Source organism: Eurosta solidaginis, chromosome 1 (assembly GCF_040869045.1).
Source record: "Eurosta solidaginis isolate ZX-2024a chromosome 1, ASM4086904v1, whole genome shotgun sequence".
NCBI lineage: Eukaryota > Metazoa > Arthropoda > Insecta > Diptera > Tephritidae > Eurosta > Eurosta solidaginis.
In genome coordinates, this window is record NC_090319.1 from 89647585 (window position 1) to 89668512 (window position 20928).

The 20928-nt window shown below is 36.6% G+C and overlaps 1 protein-coding gene across 7 annotated transcripts in view; it reads right to left on the reverse strand.

The window, feature by feature from the left end:
• The window catches only part of LOC137236457 (rho GTPase-activating protein 39-like), a 334523-nt gene that overhangs the window by 303375 nt on the left and 10220 nt on the right, over positions 1 to 20928 (reverse strand). For all 7 annotated transcript variants that reach the window (XR_010948423.1, XM_067759088.1, XM_067759086.1 and 4 more), the window contains one exon: positions 8497 to 8818. The gene's annotated coding sequence lies outside the window, so the exon portion shown is untranslated. The remainder of the gene's footprint in view (positions 1 to 8496; positions 8819 to 20928) is intronic.

Genomic DNA, 20928 nt, shown 5'->3' on the forward strand with positions numbered 1-20928 from the left:
GATTTGTATGCAATAAATGAGTTAATAAAATTATATTTTATAATTTCAATAGCGGATCTAATGCTGTTAGCAAAAGTAAAAATTTATGCATCGGAACACGAAATCAAATAATTTGTGAAATTTCCTAAACTTAGTGAATCTTGTAACTTAGTTAAGATATACCCCATTATTCATAGCGGTTCATTTTTAAATTTAGAAACTAATATTATGGGTAGGTGTATTGAAGCTGTGAAAGCGCTTACCGCATGCCAATCAGCCGCAGACATGTTAGTGTGCATCGAATCCGTAGACTCGTCATGTGTAACCGCATTACTGATCAATAATACAGCAACATGTCAGACAATAACAGCAGTCGGAATACCCAAAATACAGCATGTTGATGATGGTCTCGTGATAGTCAACGAAGCCTCGGCTGATGTGCGAGAAGATGGTAAAACTACAATGACACTAGTGAAAGGAACCTACTTGATTAACTTTAAAAACAGTTTATTGGTTAATGACTCAAAGTTTGAAACCAGCCAAAGCCCAACACATATCGTTGAGCCGCCAAAAAAGATATCGATAAACATCTCCGACCATAAAGAACCCCTTACTATTGAGTATTTAAACAACCTTCATATAATCAACACTAAAAGGCTAAATCATATCGCAGTCGAAGCTGAGCAGAAAAATGCCGTAACCTGGCTATGGCTCGCACTTACGTTTATTTCAATATGTTTCATTACATTTCTCCTGATTAAACTAAAATAAAACCCTAAAATAACTGTTAACAATAAAACCTACGGAGGAGGGCGTAACATTAGTGTGGAGGACATGCAAATAGCTACAATTAACGCTATAAAACAAGTCAACCGAAACAGGGACGTCTCAGTTAAAGAGGGGGAGAAGTAAGCAACGCTTTTCTTCTCACGCCCAAAATTGCTGATGATAAGTCTACCATTGAAAGTGTGATCTGTACTTCCTATCGCTGGCTACTAGCACTAACTTTACAACGTTATTCTCACGCCTAAACTGCTGACGATATGTCTACCATTGGGCGTGTGACCAAACACTCCACATAGCTTGCTATAAGGTTTAACTTTAGCAACAACAATATTGACTAAACCCGAAACTCACTTCAGTTCACTTCAACGCGCAACAATAAGAATTCTCAAGCACCAAACTACAGCTACAGTGGCAACAACAACATCGGCTAACATCGGCGGCTAAGCGCAAGCAGTTAGGTTAGGTTAGAGCTAAGTTATATTGTTAGAATTAATTCATTCTATAAAGAATCGTAATAAAGAGCACACGGCTCAATATAATAAGTGTCACGTGTTTTATTTACTTATATACAACATTTAATTTGTCGCGTCCCTCCCATAAATTGTCATCCTCCCAGCAGCTGCTTGCAGCGGGACTGCTCCATATTCTCTTGCTCTGGGAAGGTATCGAACCCATTCCGGGTGCGTCTCCTGACCCCGGTCCCGAGAAATGGTTTTGCTGCATCTGCCGGAAAAGGATCTTTTTAGGACGGTCATACCCTGTTCAGTGTGTCTCGTCTAAGGGATGGTTGCATCGGACAGGTTGTTCTGGGAATGATCCCAAAACCCGACGTCCACGTAACTTTTATAAATCTTTTGTGGCTCCTTGCTGTTCACGCCCAAAGGCGTCCCCTAGTCTACGCCTTAGCGCCCCCACTACCTTCCAGCAGCTCCGCTGCTCAGCAAGCCACAAAAAGTACCCGCTGCTGCTCGCGCCCCATGGCGCCAACAACTCAAACGACTGCTACCACTCATAACTAATATCTCCGTAGTAGAGTCGGTAGCAATGCCGAGCATCAGCCCTGCCCCCGTCTTCTTCCCCCTCTTTTCCGGCAGCTATCGTGTAGGTCAGGGAAACAGACTCTTAGTCCCTACCCCCGTTTGCACCGTTTGCCAGCACAGAATATATATGCTTGCGACATCCGCCAAATGCAGCTCCTGCCTTGGGCGGTGCCACTTTCCTAGATGTTCTGGTCTCCGCGACAGCAACCCCCCGACGGGTTTCATTGCGCCATGTTGCCAGGTCGCTAACCCAATTACACCGGGTATCCCAATGCTTACCCAAGGACGACCAGTCCCAGGGCCACAACGGCAGTTGCGTCCTAGCCTTTCACAACCCAGGCGTAGTCACCCATCTCTTACTCCTAGAGTGACGACGTCTCCCCCGTTGCACTTCAGAATTCTCCATTTAAGCTGTAATGGAAGATCACGGAGATAGTCGATTTCATAAAGCGGCACAACATCCGCATCGCCGCGATTCAAGAAACTAAACTCACAGCAAGATCTGCTCTGCAGACCTGTTCTGGGTATAATGTCCACAGAAAAGATCGTGAGAGCGGAAATGGAGGCGGCCTCGCGATTATCTTACACCACTCACTGCAATATCATTCATTTGATCCCGACATCGGCCGCAGGGACAGTGTCTTAGAACGTCAAGGCTTATCTGTCCGGTCAGGCGATGCAATCCTAGAAATCATCAACATCTACATCCTCCTGCCACCTGTTACCCCAGTGGATACCGCCCTAACATCAGCGCCTTACTCACTGGCAATAATCGCATTATTTTAGGTGACTTCAATGCCCATCACGATCTATGGCATTCAAACTTGCAGTCAGGCAGTAGGGGTGAAGCCATTTTGCTCCCCTACTTCAAAGCAAATTTGCAGCTAGCCTGTCATCAGCATGGTTTTAGAAAACTCCATAGCACCACCACCGCGCTAAATGCCATTAGCACCCAGATAAATTGTGGTTTAAATTAGAAGCCCCTCCATAGAACAGTACTCTTTGCGCTCTACCTATCAAAAGCTTTTGATACGATCAACCATGGTACGTTACTGCAAGACCTGGAAGGGTCTACACTTCCCCCATGTCTTAAAAGGTGGACCGCAAATTGTCTGGGTGGTCGGCAGGCATCAGTGCAATTCAGAAACGATACATCAAAGCCAAGATGAATTAAACAAGAGGTGCCACAGGGTGGTGTCCTATCCCCACTTTTGTTCAATTTCTACATATCAAAACTACCTTCGCCACCGGAAGGAGTTACTATCGTTTCTTACGCCGATGACTGCACAATAATGGCCACAGGCCCGGGGCCACAGATCGATGAGCTTTGCAACAGAATAAACGGCTACCTCCCTGGTCTCTCCAGTTTTTTCGCCTCGCGAAACCTGGCATTATCACCGACTAAATCATCCGCGACCTTATTTACAACTTGGTCGTCCCAAATGTCGACCATTTTGAACATCCACGTCGATGGCACTACGCTACCGACTGTCCTACACCCCAAAATCTTGGGTGTGACGTTTGATCGGAATCTACATTTTGGTGAGCATGCAGCCGCAATTGTACCGAAAATCTCTTGCTGGCAGTACTTGGGGAAAAGATAAAGAAACGCTCATTACTACTTACAAAGCAATTGGACAGCCGATTGCATGCTACGTGTCCCCTATATGGTCGCCAAGCCTTAAAACTACTCACTGGAAGAAGCTACAGGCCTGCCAAAATACTGCTCTCAGAATCGCAACGGGCTGTCTTCTTATGTCCCCAGAGCACCATCTACATAATGAGGCGCGAATACTCCCCATCAGGGAGAGAAATGAGATGCTAACCAAACTGTTCCTGTTGAATACCCATAAACCTGTGCATCCCAACAGGTATCTGATTGATGAGCCAACACCGCCTAGGGGCTTAAGGAGTCATCTCCGTAAGTATTATGAGGAAATACGGCACCTGATAACTCAGCCGTATGAAGCCAAAAAACACAAGCAGGGACCTCAGTGAACTCCACAAACAGGCGTCGGACCTTTATGCCAGGAGTCGCCCGGAGAATGCAGTACTCAAAGAACAGTTCCCAAAACTTGCGGAAGAGGAACGCACACTCCCCAGGGAAACGCGAGTCACTCTAGCTCAACTTCGATCTGGATACTGTAACAGGTTAAACTCCTACCTATCCAGAATCAACCCCGATATACAAAATGTATGCCCCGCGTGCAATGTGTCCCCACATGACACCAACCATCTCTTTAATTGTAATGTGGAACCAACGCCTCAAACACCCCTCTCATTATGGTCCACCCCTGTTGAAACAGCAAGTTTCCTTGGACTGCCGTTAGAGGATATTGATGACAATTTGTGATCGGCCGCACCTATTGGATGGGGCGAAGCACTGCTACAACAACAACAGCAAGGATACGCGTATTCACTGTTTTTGACATTTTGACACAAGATAGTTTACCATTAATTGTTAGCTTAGCTAATTAGAGCAGTACCTATACATATAGTGAATAAAGTGTTTAAACCCTATATATTGTGTTATTAATCAGGAGCAAGTTGGTCCCTTAATTTCTGTTAGTACAAGGATCAGAGCTTCATTAAGTTAGTATATATTACGCTTTTTGTTTCTATTAGTTCTTCGCCAAGGAGTACTAATGACTAGTCCCCAACTCACCCATACCAGATTAGTTTGGAATAATTATAGGCAAGTTGTACCCGAAAGGGATAAGTCTGGGACAACACTCTTTAGGGAGAAGTCGCAGAATTTTTGCAAGGACAGTATCGAAACATATAACAATTTCAAAAATAAGTTGTTATGTACATACATACCTATGTGTATAAACAAATTTAAAATTTATGTGTGATACTTAAGCCACGTTCACACTACTGACAGTTTTCTGTGTTGTTTATCTTAAATTAAGTACAAATTTAGTAATATATTTTTTTAACCTTTCTTTTTATGCATCTCTGAAGCCATATGACACGATTTAGATAACTACCAAATCGTTTTGAATCTTTCGTTTTACTGTTAATAACATACAAAACACTGCATCACAATCTCTGAAGCCCTAGATTGCTGGGAATTTTTACTCGTATGATATATGCTGCTCAATTTTTCATTTCGAATGATTTTCAAAATATGACAGCGTGTGAACGTAGCTTATTATTTTGTAAATTTAAAAATTTTAATAATATGAAATATTTTTTTATATGAATTAATGTTTGATTGGTGTTTAAGTTTTAGATTTTTTGATTTTCATATTAACTAGTTTTAATTTTTTTCGCTAATAATTTGCTTAATTACTTTTTTTTGCATTTTTTTTGATTCCAACATTATTAATTTAAATTTTTTTTTGTCACTTCTTTAATATCAATGTTTAGTATTTTTTTCAACGCTAAATTTTCAATTGATTACTAATTATTATCTTTTTAATTAATCCCATAAATGCCATTGTAAAATTAATGTGTGTTGTGTAAAAAAATTAATATATGTTACTTATTAAATAAATGGTTTTTTAAATACATACATACATATGTACATTTAGGCATTTTAATAGCTAGTACATTTAAAAAAGTTATGAGATAAAATTAGCGAGCGCTTATTATAAGAGCAGTTGACAAGAACCTGAACTTTCGAGCATTACTTCCTATGTAAAATATTTGGCTGAATTTATTTTCTCTTCATGGACTAAGCAGCTAAGATTTAGTACGAACACATGCTATATTTTAAGAAAATAATTGATTTAAAATTCAAGGATTGTGTTTTTATTTAATGTTTGAATTTTTCACTGGCGCCCAACGTAGGACATCAATAAAAAAGCATTTAACTTCTATCACAACTATGGTGTTACATGCGGGTTTTTAATTGTGATAAAAAATCTTAAAGGACGTATACGTTTTGTCCCAAAGAAACCCAAAGTCACTCAGTACCAAGTAACAGTATAAGGTGAAATTATCTTTCTAAATTTGAAAAACCTAGTAATTTTGCTTCTGACTTGAAGAATACACCAATATTTCAGGCAATCGGGACTAATCGCCAGCGTGCCTTGGTTTCCTGCCCCTAATCTTTGAGCAGTATTTTTGTCGTTACACTAACAGCAACCAGAATCTCGTGCGCTGTACTCTCTAGCAGTCCATATTTCCAAAAATATATCGCTTTGCTAATTTCTGACTATTTTTTTTTTTTCGAATTCAGTAAACTACTTTACATTAGAATTTATAAAAAAAAAATTTGGCTATAATTTGTTAAAGTTTCTTAAATTATGTAATTGATTTGAGCTAGGAAAGGTTTATATTATTATAGCACATATTATTAAATTTTATTTAGAATTTTTAAATTTTCTCAATATTCGCACCGAAATTATGTGTAATGCACCCATAGTGCATTAACTTTGTTTTTTTTAATTCTACATAAATTTAATATTTGTATATTTTGCGTTGAATATTATTATGTTACATAAGGGTCATTCCGTGTCAAATATAATAATGGTTAAATAAGTGCATCAAGTCAAAAATAATTATTTCAACAAGTTTTAGTCTTTGTGAATTTTTGCATCACTACAGATTGACCAAAAACATGATACAGAAAAAAAAAAATTTAGAAAACAAAAGATTCACACCCACAGTTGGAGAATTTTCAAGTTTTTGAATGTGTGCATAGAAAATGTGTCGCTTTTGAAATCGATTTGGATCAAGCTTATTTTCAAAATTTTTCGAAATCGATTTGAAAACTGATACAAGTTTCTGAAATGAAGCAAATTTTTGGATTTCAAAGAAGTACATTCTGATCTTTTTTAATATAAAATTTTTTTAACATTGTTTGTTGAAGACAATTTTAGATGTTTTAATTTTGTAAACAAACATATTTTTAATAAATAAGAGTAGAAAGAAAAATATTTCGAAAAAATTCACTAGAGATTGGCTAAAGCCATGATACAAAAGCAAAAACCAAAACACAATGTTCAAACCCTTAGTTGAAGAATTTTCAAGTTTTCTGCTAATTGAAAATTTTCCGTGTCCAAAAAGCTTTTTCGACTTCAGGTTTCTGAAATGAAGCTAATTTTTGGATTTCAAACAGTACATTTACTTTTTTTTATTACATAATCTTTTTAGCAAAATTTACATTAGTTGTTAGAGTCAATTTTAGATATTTTTCTTTTATAAACGATGTTTTTTTTAATAAATAACAGTTTAAAGTTAATTTTGAAATATAATTTTAAAAAAATTTACTCTTCGTAAATTTTCGTTCACTACAGAAATTAATAAATTTTAAGAATTTCCAAGTTTTCGAACATCTGCTAATTGAAAATTTTTCCTTCTCGAGAATCGATTTGAAAACTTATTCAAGATTATGAAATCATGCGGTTTTGGATTGAAAATCCGAATAGCCTTGAGCAAAATAAAGCGCGAAAAGCACACAAAACCGATTCAATGCGGTTTTTGTGAATATCGAAACCAATGTGATCCTTTTTTATATTCCTAAGTATTATCTTTCGAGTTATTAAAATATAAGCTTTAAAACTTTTAATTATTTTGAAATTATTTGTTTAAAATTCTTCGAACTCGAATTAAATAGACGTACCAGTTTTCTCAAATCTAGTGCGCTTGAACAGAAGAAAGCAAACAAAATTGAAAAACTTAAGCACAGTGTGGGTTCAAAATTAATTATTTTTTTTTTTTTTAAGTATCTCAATTGTTCAAAAATGTATGGCATTATTATTCGATTCTTCGAGTTTTTCAAAAATGATGTTACTCGATTCGAAAAAAATGTCTTTCAGATTTGAGCAAGGGGAATCTATACAAGGTGATGGCAATTGATGAATTAAACCAATTCGCCGTGCAGAAGAATGTCAAGATGTATGTGGTTTGACAGCGTTCGAATCGAGTTACAGAATAAGCACCCTGAACTTTTTAAATAAAAAAATTTGTTTTTGGTTTATGCAAAACTTTGTTTTATGCTCAAGCAAGAAAAATGTAACTAAACGTAACACAGAAAGTGTATCAATTTGACATGAAATGACTCTTAAGAGGTATGTTGTGTACATGGAAGCGAAAGCATTTGAAAGCAAATTAGTATCTTTGGTGAAGGTAAAATTTAATTAAAAATCTAGCTACTTTTGTTTTTTTTTTTTTATTAATTGAACTTGTTTAACATATTTAAGGAGGTGAAAATGAAATTTTTCCTTCATTACTAAACATGTATTTGTAAATGTATAGATTTTGCAATATTAGTTTTATGTTTCTATATACATTGTGTACAATTATTTATTAACATATGTATGTATGTATGTATGTATATTAGTATATACTTAAGTATTTTTATATGTATGTTAGCTGGAGTATTTCATTTGTGACCTCTGACCTACTTTTAAATACAACTTTTTTTAAATTCTAATATTATTAAACATAATTGAGTATATATTTTTTAAGTATCTCTGTATTACGTAACACTACTATGTATATGTATTTATAATTTTAACTGTATAAGTTTGATTTACCGTTTATTTTTTTCACTTTTTTTTCAAAATGCTGCCATGAGTATTTCATTAATATTGCAATTCAATGTTGAATACAAAATATTTAAATTTAAATTAAAAAGCCTACTTAAAAAAATACAAAACGTAATTCGTCCATCAAAATTTTCTTATGTAATAAAATTATTTTTTGTGTTTCTTTTCGTAGTCTACTTTATGTAACATACCTTCAATTTCGCTCCGCGTATCCTTTACAATGGTTAACTCCTTTTTGAAATTTTTTATTTTTCTTTTCGTTTACTTTCTTCAGTTTTCTTCCAGCTCTTAAGGGAGATTCGCTATATGCGTTGTATCCATGCTTTATATAAGTGTGCGCATAAATGCCATTTCTTTGCGCGCATTTTCTAATATCACTTTCGGATCGTCCGAGGTGCAGCGCAAACAATTTGGCGCAAATACCATTGCCAAATTAGATGAGTCCATTTTGGTGCAACTCACCACATCGACATGGGCGAATTGTTGCAAAAAGTGTACCAAGTAGGTAAGAACCTTCAAAAGAAAAATTTCATTATATTCTGTTTGTTTAAGAACGAATAATGCTATATAGTTAGAATAAATTGCAATACCCCTGAAGAAGCCAAAAAGGTTTTGAGGAAGCGTTGGTTAAAAGTATATACATCAATTGCACTAAGAATATATCGGATTAAATTTGAGGCTAACACGCAACGTCTAAGGACACATGCAGAAAACAGCACTCACACTACATGCCGTGCGGACGACGTAGTAGTACTGGTATATGGTATGGAGCACAACGTGATTATGTAAGGACACCAACGAAACTGAATGTATGAGCCGAAACATCAGTCCTTAGAACACTTTGAAGACACTTTTCATAAAGAAACTTACCTATCAAGAATTACGTATTTTTGCTACAGATAGGTACATGTCTTGAAAATATGCAAGCTGATCTCGAGCAAGCAATGAATCGAGCTGCCAACATTGCGAACACGGATCGTAAATTATCAAGACGCTGGTAACGTGCCCTTGTTGTTGTTGTTGTAGCAATGCTACGCCCAACCTAACAGCCGCGGCCGATCACAAATTGTCGGGATTCAAGGGGTTGTGTAGCGCAACATATAGCTTTTCCAACCCAATTGTCAACCTCACCTTCGAGCGGCGAATCCCGTTTCACTAACAGACGAGGCTCTGGCGACCCCAAGCTCCTCATGGAACTTGGTGGTGGGGAGGGAGGGATGGCCTGAAGGTTCAATGTGGCCATATAAATCGTTCCCGAGATGGTCGGGCCAGCACCTTAATGGTGCTGTGTTACCGGAGCGTATCGGATCTGTATCCGACAAAGGACCATCACATCGATAACACTCCCCAAAGCCTTCGGGGAGTAACCTAATCGCTACAACAACAACAACAACATCACAAATTGTCATCAATATCCTCTAATGGGAGTCCAAGGAAACTTGCCGTTTCAACAGGGGTGGACCATAAGGAAAGGGGTGTTAGAGGCGTTGGTTCCACATTACAATTAAAGAGATGGTTGGTGTCATGTGGGGACACATTGCAAGCGGGGCATACATTTTGTACGTCGGGGTTGATTCTGGATAGGTAAGAGTTTAACCTGTTACAGTATCCAGAACGAAGTTGGGCAAGAGTCACACGCGTTTCCCTGGCGAGTATGCGTTCCTCTTCCGCAAGTTTTGGATACTTTTCTTTAAGTACTGGATTCACCGGGCAATTCCCGGCATAAAGGTCCGACGCCTGTTTATGGAGATCACCAAGGACCTGCTTGTGTTTTTTCGCTTCATACGGCTGGGTTCTCAGGTGCCGTATTTTCTCAAAATGCTTCCGGAGATGACTCCTTAAGCCCCTAGGCGGTGCTGGTTCATTAATCAGATGTCTGTGGGGATGCTCAGGTTTCTGGGTATTCAACAGGAACTGTTTGGTCAGCATCTCAATTCTCTCCCTGATGGGGAGTATTCTCGCCTCATTATGCAGATGGTGTTCTGGGGACATAAGAAGACAGCCCGTGGCGATTCTGAGAGCAGTATTTTGGCAGGCCTGTAGTTTCTTCCAGTGGGTAATTTTTAGGCTTGGCGACCATATGGGTGACGCGTAGCACGTAATCGGCTGGCTAATTGCTTTGTATGTAGTCATGAGCGTTTCTTTATCTTTTCCCCAGGTACTGCCAGCGAGGGATTTGAGGATTTTGTTACGGCTCTGAATTCTCGGAACAATTGCGGCTGCGTGCTCACCAATATGTAGATCCTGATCGAACGTCACACCCAAGATTTTGGAGTGTAGGACAGTCGGTAGCGTAGTGCCATCGACGTGGATGTTCAAAATGGTCGACATTTGGGACGTCCATGTTGTAAATAAGGTCGCGGAAGATTTAGTCGGTGATAATGCCAGGTTTCGCGAGGCGAAAAACTGGAGAGATTAGGGAGGTAGCCGTTTATTTTAGTGCATAGTGCATAGATCTTTGGGCCTGTGGCTATTATTGTGAAGTCATCGGCGTAGGAAACGAGTGTGACTCCTTCCGGTGGTGAAGGTAGCTTAGATATGTAGAAATTAAACAAAAGTGGGGATAGGACACCACCCTGTGGCACCCCTTATTTAATTCTCCTTGGTTTTGATGTTTCGTTTCTAAATTGCACCGATGCCTGCCGACCACCCAGATAATTTGCGGTCCACCTTTTAAGACATGGGGGAAGGGTAGACCCTTCCAGGTCTTGCAGTAACGAGCCATGGTTGACCGTATCAAAAGCTTTTGATAGGTCTAGCGCTACGAGTACTGTTCTATGGTGGGGGTATTGATCTAAACCGCAATTTATCTGGGTGCTAATGGCATTTAGCGCGGTGGTAGTGCTATGGAGTTTTCTGAAGCCATGCTGATGAGAGGCTAGCTGCAAATTTGCTTGGAAAAAGGGAGCAAAATGGCTTCAAGCGTCTTTGCTACTGGCGATAGGAGAGATATCGGACGATACGACTCACCTATGTTAGCTGGTTTCCCAGGCTTTAGTAGCGGGACCACCTTGGCCATTTTCCATTTCTCGGGTATGACAAAGGTGGAAAGAGACAGGTTGAAGACATGCGCTAAATATTTGAAACCCTCTTTCCCTAGGCTTTTAAGCATCGGCATGGCTATGCCGTCTGGGCCCACTGCTTTGGATGGTTTAGCGCGACCAATGGCGTCCTCAACCTCTTTAGCGGTGATGGTGATTGGTGACGCGCTGAATTTGTGTTTATGTGCGCGTCTATTGGCTCTCCGTCTATCTTTGTCGACCGTAGGATACATTATATATTATCGGCAGAAGCGCTCGCGCATTTTTTCGCATCCGACAGCACTGTAAAGTGGCATTCTGATGCCACTTATTTTTGGGCATTTAGCCACACGCACACACACAAACCTTCTTTACTTTCTTCTTTAGTTTTTAAATTAGTAAACTTAGTTTGTTTTATTGTTCAATTACACTTTATTTAAAATTCTTATTTCCTAACAATTTCGTCTCTTGTTAAGTTTCACTTTCATTTTTACAATGTATAATTTTTTATATTTTACACGCGCGGCTCAAGTGACGCGTTTGCCGGCTCATTTCAAACTGAAAACTGTGGAAAAAAGCTGAAGCTTCAAAGCGGCCCTGCCGCTATGCCAAAAGTGCATAGCGGTAAAATCGAATGATGCAGTGGCGTGATAGAGTCGAGTAACGGAAGATTCAGCCAATCAGAATTCTCTCCGTCATTCGACTCTCTCACCCAGTAACATCAAGTGCATACATGCATGGTTGCATGTGGGGGTGATGCCAGCTATTTTAGTTTTTAGTTTTATTTTAGTTTTTAGTTGGCTGGCACTACATGACGCTACATCATCCCCCTTTGGAAAAGAAGAATTTGGCAAGGTGATCAGTCTTGCCACATTCTTCTTTAGGCTTTACTAGGGTTAAGATATAAATTTATAAGAAAATGAAATATGTAAAAAATAATGTTTTTAGTTTGAAGTGAACCGTTACTATTTATATGCTTATTATTAAATTGAGTAAATATATATTTATTAAGTATTTCAATTTAACATATGAATTTTGTACATTAGGCCGTATTAAGAATTATCATTAATAGTTTGTTTAGTTTGGCCTTCATTGGCGTGTTCTTAAAGTAGGTTTATATTTAAAGATTATTTTCGGCTATCACTTTAATTAATTTTTTGTATACGATTTTTGTGTACAATTTTTTCAATTTTATTAATTTCATCAAAAATTTTTACATTTGGTCCATCGATATTCTTTATTATGTAGGGACCTTGATATATATTTCTATGTTTATTTCTCGGTTCTGTTTCCACTAAAACCCTATCATTAATTTTAATTTCTAAAGGCTTAGCCGTTTTATCGTATAATTCTTTATTTCTAATTTTATGTTTATTAATCAAATTTCTTGCCATTTTATGAGATTTTTGCATTCTATATTTTAGTTCTTTTGTATAATTTTCTACATTATAGATCGGATCGATTTGTTCCTTTTGTAATTCATGTGGCATTGTAGATTTTCTGCCAAATATTAATTCGAAAGGAGTAAATTTATTATCAAAAACCGAACTACTTGTAGTATTATGTAAAAATGTAAAATACTTCAAATACGTATCCCAATCTGAATACGTTTCATCTAGATATGCACGTAAATATTCGTTAAAGACTCTATGGTTTCTTTCAACAGTACCAACAGTTTCGTGGTGATAAGCTGTTGAGAAATCATGATTAATTTTTAAAAGTTTTGTTAATTCCGAGAATAATTCATTTTTGTATTCCGTCCCTAAATCGGATCTAATGGCTCTCATTGTACCATATGTTAGTATAAAGGTTTCAAAAATAGCACATGCGATAGTTTTTGCTGATTTATCTGGTACAGCTACTGTTACCAAGTATTTAGAAAAGTCACAAATCATAGTAACAGCGAACTTGTTACCATAGTTTGATTCTGGAAGTGGACCTATTGTATCGATAATCACTATGTCAAATGGTTTACAGGGTGTTGGAGTAAGGACAAGATTTTCTTTTGTTTTTGGTCTCACTTTATTTAAAAGACATTTATTGCAATTTTTCACAAATTTCGCTATATCACGTGTCATGTTTTTCCAGTAATATTTAGTTCTTAATTTGGCATATAACCTTTTTGTTCCGCAATGACCTCCTAACAATGGATCTTCGTGATAAATTATCATAAGTTTTTGCTTCTGTTCCTTGTCTGTTACGGTCTCTACAGGGTCCGTCAATATTATTTGTAATGATTTTAAAATTTCATTTCCGCGGATTTTAAAATTCGTAATTGAAAAATTATTGAAAAATATATCATTTTTTGGCCATTCTAATTGTTTAATATTGTGATTGTCGGCTGCTTTTTCCAGCCTCGAAAGTAACTCATCTAAATTCGTTATTTCGTTAGCAGTCACGATATTAAGTAAATTATATTTTTTATGTTTTAAATGCGCATAAATTTGTAAATTGGAGATCTCCTTATGTTTATTATATTGTATTGTTGATTTTACTCGCGGTATCTTTTTTGAAAAATCGTATGAAAATTTATCATAAACTTGTACTTTATTATCGTTAGAGGTCGTATCATTTAAACTTATTTTTTCATTTTGTAATTCTTGTTGTTTAGTTTGTGATCGCGTTTTAACGGCTAAAACGTGTTTTGTCGAATCTTTAATCTCGTCTATACTTATATGCGAAAGAGCATCAGCCACAACATTCGATTTTCCTTTAATATATTCAATTGTAAAATTGTATTCTGATAAATCTAATCTGATTCTAGAGAGTTTCGAGGAAGGATCTTTCATATTGAATAGATAAACTAATGGTCTATGGTCTGATTTTACCGTGAAATGTGTACCGTAGACATACGGCCGAAAATGTTTTATAGCAAAATGTATTGCTAAAAGTTCTAATTCTATGATTGCCTTTTTCTGTTCGGCTTTATTGAAAGATTTTGATGCAAAGCAAATCGGTAAGTCATTATCTCCATGCTTTTGGCTTAATATAGCGCCACAACCACTCTTAGATGCATCTACAGTGATAATAAATTCTTTTGAAAAATCAGGGTACTGTAATAATTGCGGAGACATTAATGATAATCTTAATTTTTCGAAAGCATTTTCGCACGCATCATCCCAAACAAATTCAACTTTTTTCCGATTTAGACGATTTAAAGGGGCTGCCAGTGACGCAAAGTTAGGTATAAAACGCCTATAATAATTTGCAAATGCAACGAACCGCCTAACAGCGTCCTTGTCTTTAGGCTTAGTGTATTTTTTAATTGCGTCTATTTTTGAGTCATCTGGCAGCAGGCCTTTGGAGGTGCATTTATGGCCTAAAAAAGTTACTTCAGAACGAAGGAAATTGCATTTGTTGGGATTTAACTTTAAATTGAATTTTCTACAAGTTTCGAAAACTTTTTCTAAATTTTTGAGGTGATGTGTCTCGCTACATCCGATGACGATAACATCGTCAATGTACATAAAAGCTTGATTTGGCGAAATGCCTGAAAATGCTAATGACATCATACGTGAAAAAGAGTTTGGTGCTATATTTAAACCGAAAGGTAAAACTTTCCAACGAAAAGCTCCTCGATCTGTACTGAAAGATGTAACGTCTCTAGAATTAACATGAAGTGGTATTTGGTGAAAACCAGAAAAAAGATCTAAAGTCGAAAAATATTTGGCTCTGCCAAGATTGTCGAGTATGTCGTCTACGCGTGCCAACGGAAATTTGTCTGCGATAAGCTTTTTGTTGACTGCTCTGAAATCAACGCACATACGGTAAGACTTTTGGCCTGTAGGATCCTTTTTCGGCACCAAAATTAAAGGGCTGTTATAATTAGAAAAGCTGGGTTCTATTAAATCATTTCGCATTAAATTTTCGACTTGTTTATTAATTTCTTCACGTTGTGTATATGGTAAACGATAATTTTTTATATAGACTGGATTTTTATCAGTTAAACGTAGCTTTTGTTCGTAAAAGTTATTTAAAGTCATACGATCAGTTTTTAAAGCGAATACATCGGCATATTTTAAGCATAAATCTAGTAATTGTTTTTGAGCATAACCCGGCATTTGATTTTTCAAAATTTTCGTTAATTCCTCTAAGCGTTTTTGATCTTGTGAAGTTTCATTGATTTTGTAGACATTGTAGTTGGTGATATCTTCCGTTACGATATTGCAATTGTTGACATGTTTTACTTCGTCAGTAATATTTAAAATTTTTATAACTGGATTATTTGTGTCAACAATGCACTTTGCCGTAAAAACACCATTACAGATTTCTTGCGAGTCTACAAAAACAGGATTATCGCATTTTGGTAATTTAAATAACCGATAAACTTCACATCTCGGAGGAATAACTAAAGAATCGGTACTTGTGCCGTGTAAAATTGGTATATTTGCGTTATCTAATCCGGTATTAATAGTTATGCTATCGCTTGCGTAATTAATAATGCATTTATTAAATTTTAAAAAGTCTTTGCCGAGTATTCCGTCTGAAGGTATATTGAAATCGTCGTTAACTACATGTAAAGTATGCGGTATTAAAAACTTATATGCAATTAAGTTGGTTTTTAAGGTTCCTAAAGTTGAAATTGTTTCAGGCGTTACGCCTGTTATGTTGGTTATTTCGTTAGTATTAAAGTTACAATTTTGAGATAAACTTGAAATTTTGATTAAAGAAATATCTGCTTGAGAATCTACTAGAAAAGTACATGGTTTGTAGGAATCGCTACATTGAAGTTCAATAAAATCTGAATAATTAAGGTTCAAGCAGTAGATGGATTTTAATATTTTTGAAGAAGATTCGTTTAATTGTCTAAATCGTGATCCCGATCCCCCAGTGTTCGCTCCTGAGGGTCGTTCACGTTTAAAGCGCGTACATTGGCATTACTTCGCGAATTTGAACGTCTATTATTATTAGCCATATCGTTACTACTACTAGGCTGATTGTTTCTATTAGTGCTATATCTGTCATTATTACCTCTATTAGAATTATTGTACCCGTAATTATTATTGTTGTAATTATTTCTATTTTTATTGTTGAATCTCGCATTTGGATTGTTGTATCTATTATTGAAATTATTACCTCTATAATTTCCTCGAAAACTATTTTGCCAATTACCACGAGTACGGAATGCTAGTACTTGTCTTTCTTTTACCTCATTATTACGTTCGACTATCATTTTTGCAACTACGTCTTTTGAATCACTGAAGGTAGTTGAAGCCAGGATGGATTTGACCAATTCTGAACGAGTGTTCAACCTGCACACATTCACTGTTTGCTCTACGGCCATTTCATGTGCCTTGGCTTGTGTCATACCTTCAATAATCAAAGAACGTTCCAATGCGTCGGATAGTTCTTCAACGCGCTTAGCAAAGTCTGAGTAGTTATTATTGATGACATGTAAAGACGCGATTTTACCAGAAACAACTTTCGAGTTGTCGGGTTTTATTCTATTTCTCAAGGCAGTCTTTATGTCATCGACTGAATTTATTACGGTTGGTAATGCTTCGCGTGCTTTTCCCTCAAGTTTGGATTTCAAAAATGCAATAAAAGTACTATTTAAATTTTCATCTGAGAAGATTTCAATTAATTTTATTTTGTCGATAAAAGATTCTAATGCCAGTGGATCGCCGCTGTAGTTATCCCTAATAATTGAGGCGCAACTGGTAATGAACACCTTTTTCTGAGGTTGCCATGATTGAAATATTGTTATTCGATTGTAAATCTGAAGAATTGTTTGTTGAAGGCAAATTAGAAGAATTTGAAGTAGAGTGAGAATTGGAAAAGTCAGTTCCTGACTGAAAATTGGAAGTGCTAGTTAGTAGGTTGTCTGAATTATTAGACGAATTTGCTGAAGGCTGAGTGTTTATAATATTAGTTACTGACTGAAAATTTGAAGTATTATTTTCTGCGATATCTGAGTCATTAAATCCTAAAAAATCTTCTTGACGAGCTAGTGAACACCTTCCTTTAGGGCTTGATTTATCGCTGGAATTGCCCTCAGAATCGGACATGTGTTTGAAACAGGGTAATTTTATTGAAAATTATTTTAAAAGAGAAAAAAAAATTTTGTAAATCAGGTAAATATTTTGTAAATATTATTTGAAAATCCGGTTAATATTTGTCGCGTGTATTTTATAAAATGGTAAGTCTGGTTAAGAAAATTATATAATTAGTTTTTTTTTTGAAAAGAAAGGAACATCCGCACCGCTTCTAATAAAATTTCCAAAATGTTTCTAGAATTCCCATAGCAATCGAACAAAATGAATGAAAATATTTTATTGTTTCCAAGTTAAAATCAGTTTTTGTATATGAAGGCAAAAATTTCATTTCCTGGCATGTCAGAGGACGATTTTATTATAAAAATAATAAATTTTTGATTTAAAGAGGCTTAGAAACGGATTTGCTGTGATAAATTCAATATTATTTTAATTTTTCTCAAAACCATTTCGTAGGCGTTTCTAAATGATTTATAAACAAAAATTCACGGTTTTATAAGCTTAATGCAATTTCCATATTATTATAACCAATAAATTTCAAATATTTCCGAAAAGTAACTGATTTAAATATTGCCAAAACACTAAAGTTTCAAGTAAATTTGCAACGCAAATCAATAGCTGAATATTTGTATCGTTAGGGCATTTGAAATTTATTAGTAGGCACCTTAAAATACATAGTTGTTTATTGCTATGATCGGCCTTATGGCAAAACGCAAAACTCGAAATTTAAAATTTAGTTTACTTTGAATTATTATTCAAATTTTAATCAATGTTGGTAGAAATATATGTAAGAATAATTAGAAATAGAAATAAATGGTTACATACATACATTGACGGCAGTTACCCCTTCCTGCTGCCGTTCTGGTACTGCTTTTTCATGGTGCTGCACTGCTGCCAATATACCTTCCGCTGCTGCTTTTTTGTTGGAGATGCCTCTGTCGGCGTTTGCTATCCCGGATTTTTCTTTCTCTGCTGATAAAGTTGATTTCACGGCTTTAGCGCCGTTATTTATTCGCCGTTATATTAAATGGTTTCTGGCGTGATTATGTGCCGTTAACCATGCGATTGGCTTTAGCGCTTTTGTTAGCTGTACACACCAGCATATATGTATATGTATATAAGCCAAAACTGCCGTGGCTTTATTATATTTAAAAGTTTTACGAAAATTTGTTTGTAGATAATTTTTTAAGTAGTTTGTATAAATTTCGTGATATTTATGACATATTTGCATTTTTTTGCGTAGGGTTAAGTTTCCATGTATTTAGTTGAAAATGTCGAAATTTGTTAGGATTTAATATTAAGTAATGTAGTAAATTTTCGTAGTTTGAGTAGAAATTTTGATATGTTTTCGCCAGTATTTCGAACTTGAACAATTTTTGTAATTTATTGATTTTATGCTTTTGTAGTAATTTTTTGAATTAGTTGAAAAAAATGTTTAAATTTAATGTGTGTATTTCGTAAAGATTTGTTTTGCAAATACTTAGCTTAAAATTGTTTGTGGTATTTTTTTGTTCAGAATTAATGGTGTTTACTAAATTTGTCCATACAGTTATGGTTCTTCACTTTGAAAAAAATTTGTGTTTAAAGAATTTTAGACTTTGAATTTTTATGTAATTTTTTCATTTCGTACTTTTTGTAGTTTTTCCTTCGTTTTAACATTTTTATATTTTTCTTTTATTTAAAACGACCCATGCACTATAGACTTTTGCCTTTTCACACTTATGCTGCTTCTTCCAGAATTTTGTCAAAATGGTCCAATAAAGGAGTCCAATGATGAGGCATATACCCACACATTTTGGGTTTCACTCTACGGCACTTCATAGTGTTTTTTTTTTCAGCACATTTATTACAATCTTCACGCATTTTACATATGTAAAATTTAGACTGTCCAATTTTTCCACTATATTACAATCTGCAGATTGTGTCACGGTCGCCATGTAAAGTGGCATTCTGATGCCACTTATTTTTGGGCATTTAGCCACACGCACACATACAAACCTTCTTTACTTTCTTCTTTAGTTTTTAAATTAGTAAACTTAGTTTGTTTTATTGTTCAATTACACTTTATTTAAAATTCTTATTTCCTAACAATTTCGTCTCTTGTTAAGTTTCACTTTCATTTTTACAATGTATAATTTTTTATATTTTACACGCGCGGCTCAAGTGACGCGTTTGCCGGCTCATTTCAAACTGAAAACTGTGGAAAAAAGCTGAAGCTTCAAAGCGGCCCTGCCGCTATGCCAAAAGTGCATAGCGGTAAAATCGAATGATGCAGTGGCGTGATAGAGTCGAGTAACGGAAGATTCAGCCAATCAGAATTCTCTCCGTCATTCGACTCTCTCACCCAGTAACATCAAGTGCATACATGCATGGTTGCATGTGGGGGTGATGCCAGCTATTTTAGTTTTTAGTTTTATTTTAGTTTTTAGTTGGCTGGCACTACATGACGCTACAGCACTTTGTCGCCAAAGGCGATGGAAACTTTGTCTTTGTGCTTAGTCGGATTCGATAGGGACTTTACGGTGGACCAAAGTTTACCCACACCGGTAGAGAGGTTACAACCTCTTAGGTGCTCCTCCCATTTCGCCCGCTTGTGTTCGTCCACAAGCAATCTGATGCGTTGGTTTATATCCCTTATTTGGGGGTCGCCTGGATCAAGCTGTCTTATAAGGTCACGTTCTCTCGCTAAGTTTGCGGCCTCCGCCGGGAAGTGGGGCCGGATTTCGGGAATTCTCCCGGCGGGAATGAAACGTGCCGAGGTGGATTCAATGACCTTACGGAAGGCACGCTCCCCTTGGCGGGTATCAGTCGGGATAGGGAGGGCAGCAAAGCGGTTGTCTGTAAAAGATTTATATTATTCCCACTTTCCTTTTTTGAAGTTTATGAAAGTGCGTTTTTCGGTGACGATGAAGTCGGCGGTACGCTCGAGCGAAATAAGTATGGGCAGGTGGTCGGATGCCAATGTTACCATCGGCTGCCAGTTGACGCAGTTTACGAGTTCTGCGCTCACGATTGACATATCTGGCGAACTGTGACAGCTTCCTACCATACGTGTGGGGGCGTCTCCATTTATTGTGCAGAACGTCGTTTCTTCTATTTGATCCGCCAACATCTCACCCCTACTGTCCGCCCGCAAGTTTGAATGCTATAACTGTTTATGAATATGAATCCGGCACAAGCTCGACTACTGTTATAACGACTTGTTTGAACCCTTACAGGGCACAATAACCTATTCCGCTTCTGTGCAAGAGACGAGGCAAGCTAGCTCATCAATGTTCTCGTTTTTCTGTAATACTTCCCCCAACCTTTGGGGTATTTTTGCCGTTATAACAACAAGGTTTGTTACACTCAGCTCTGACTTAGCAAGGTCAATAATAGCTTTTTCACAACGGAAAACGGTCAATTCATGGAATCAGCATCATATTGGTGGGAAATATTTGTTGACTAAGCGAACTATTTAATTATCTTGATAGAGATCATATGGTCAACCGTCTCCATCCTTTTTCCTCTTTTGAAGTAGTTATAGGGCTAACTATAAAATTAATTTTAGTTTGGCTATCGCTTAGGACGCCTAAACCTCTGTCATCGACTTGACACAACTTCTGTGACA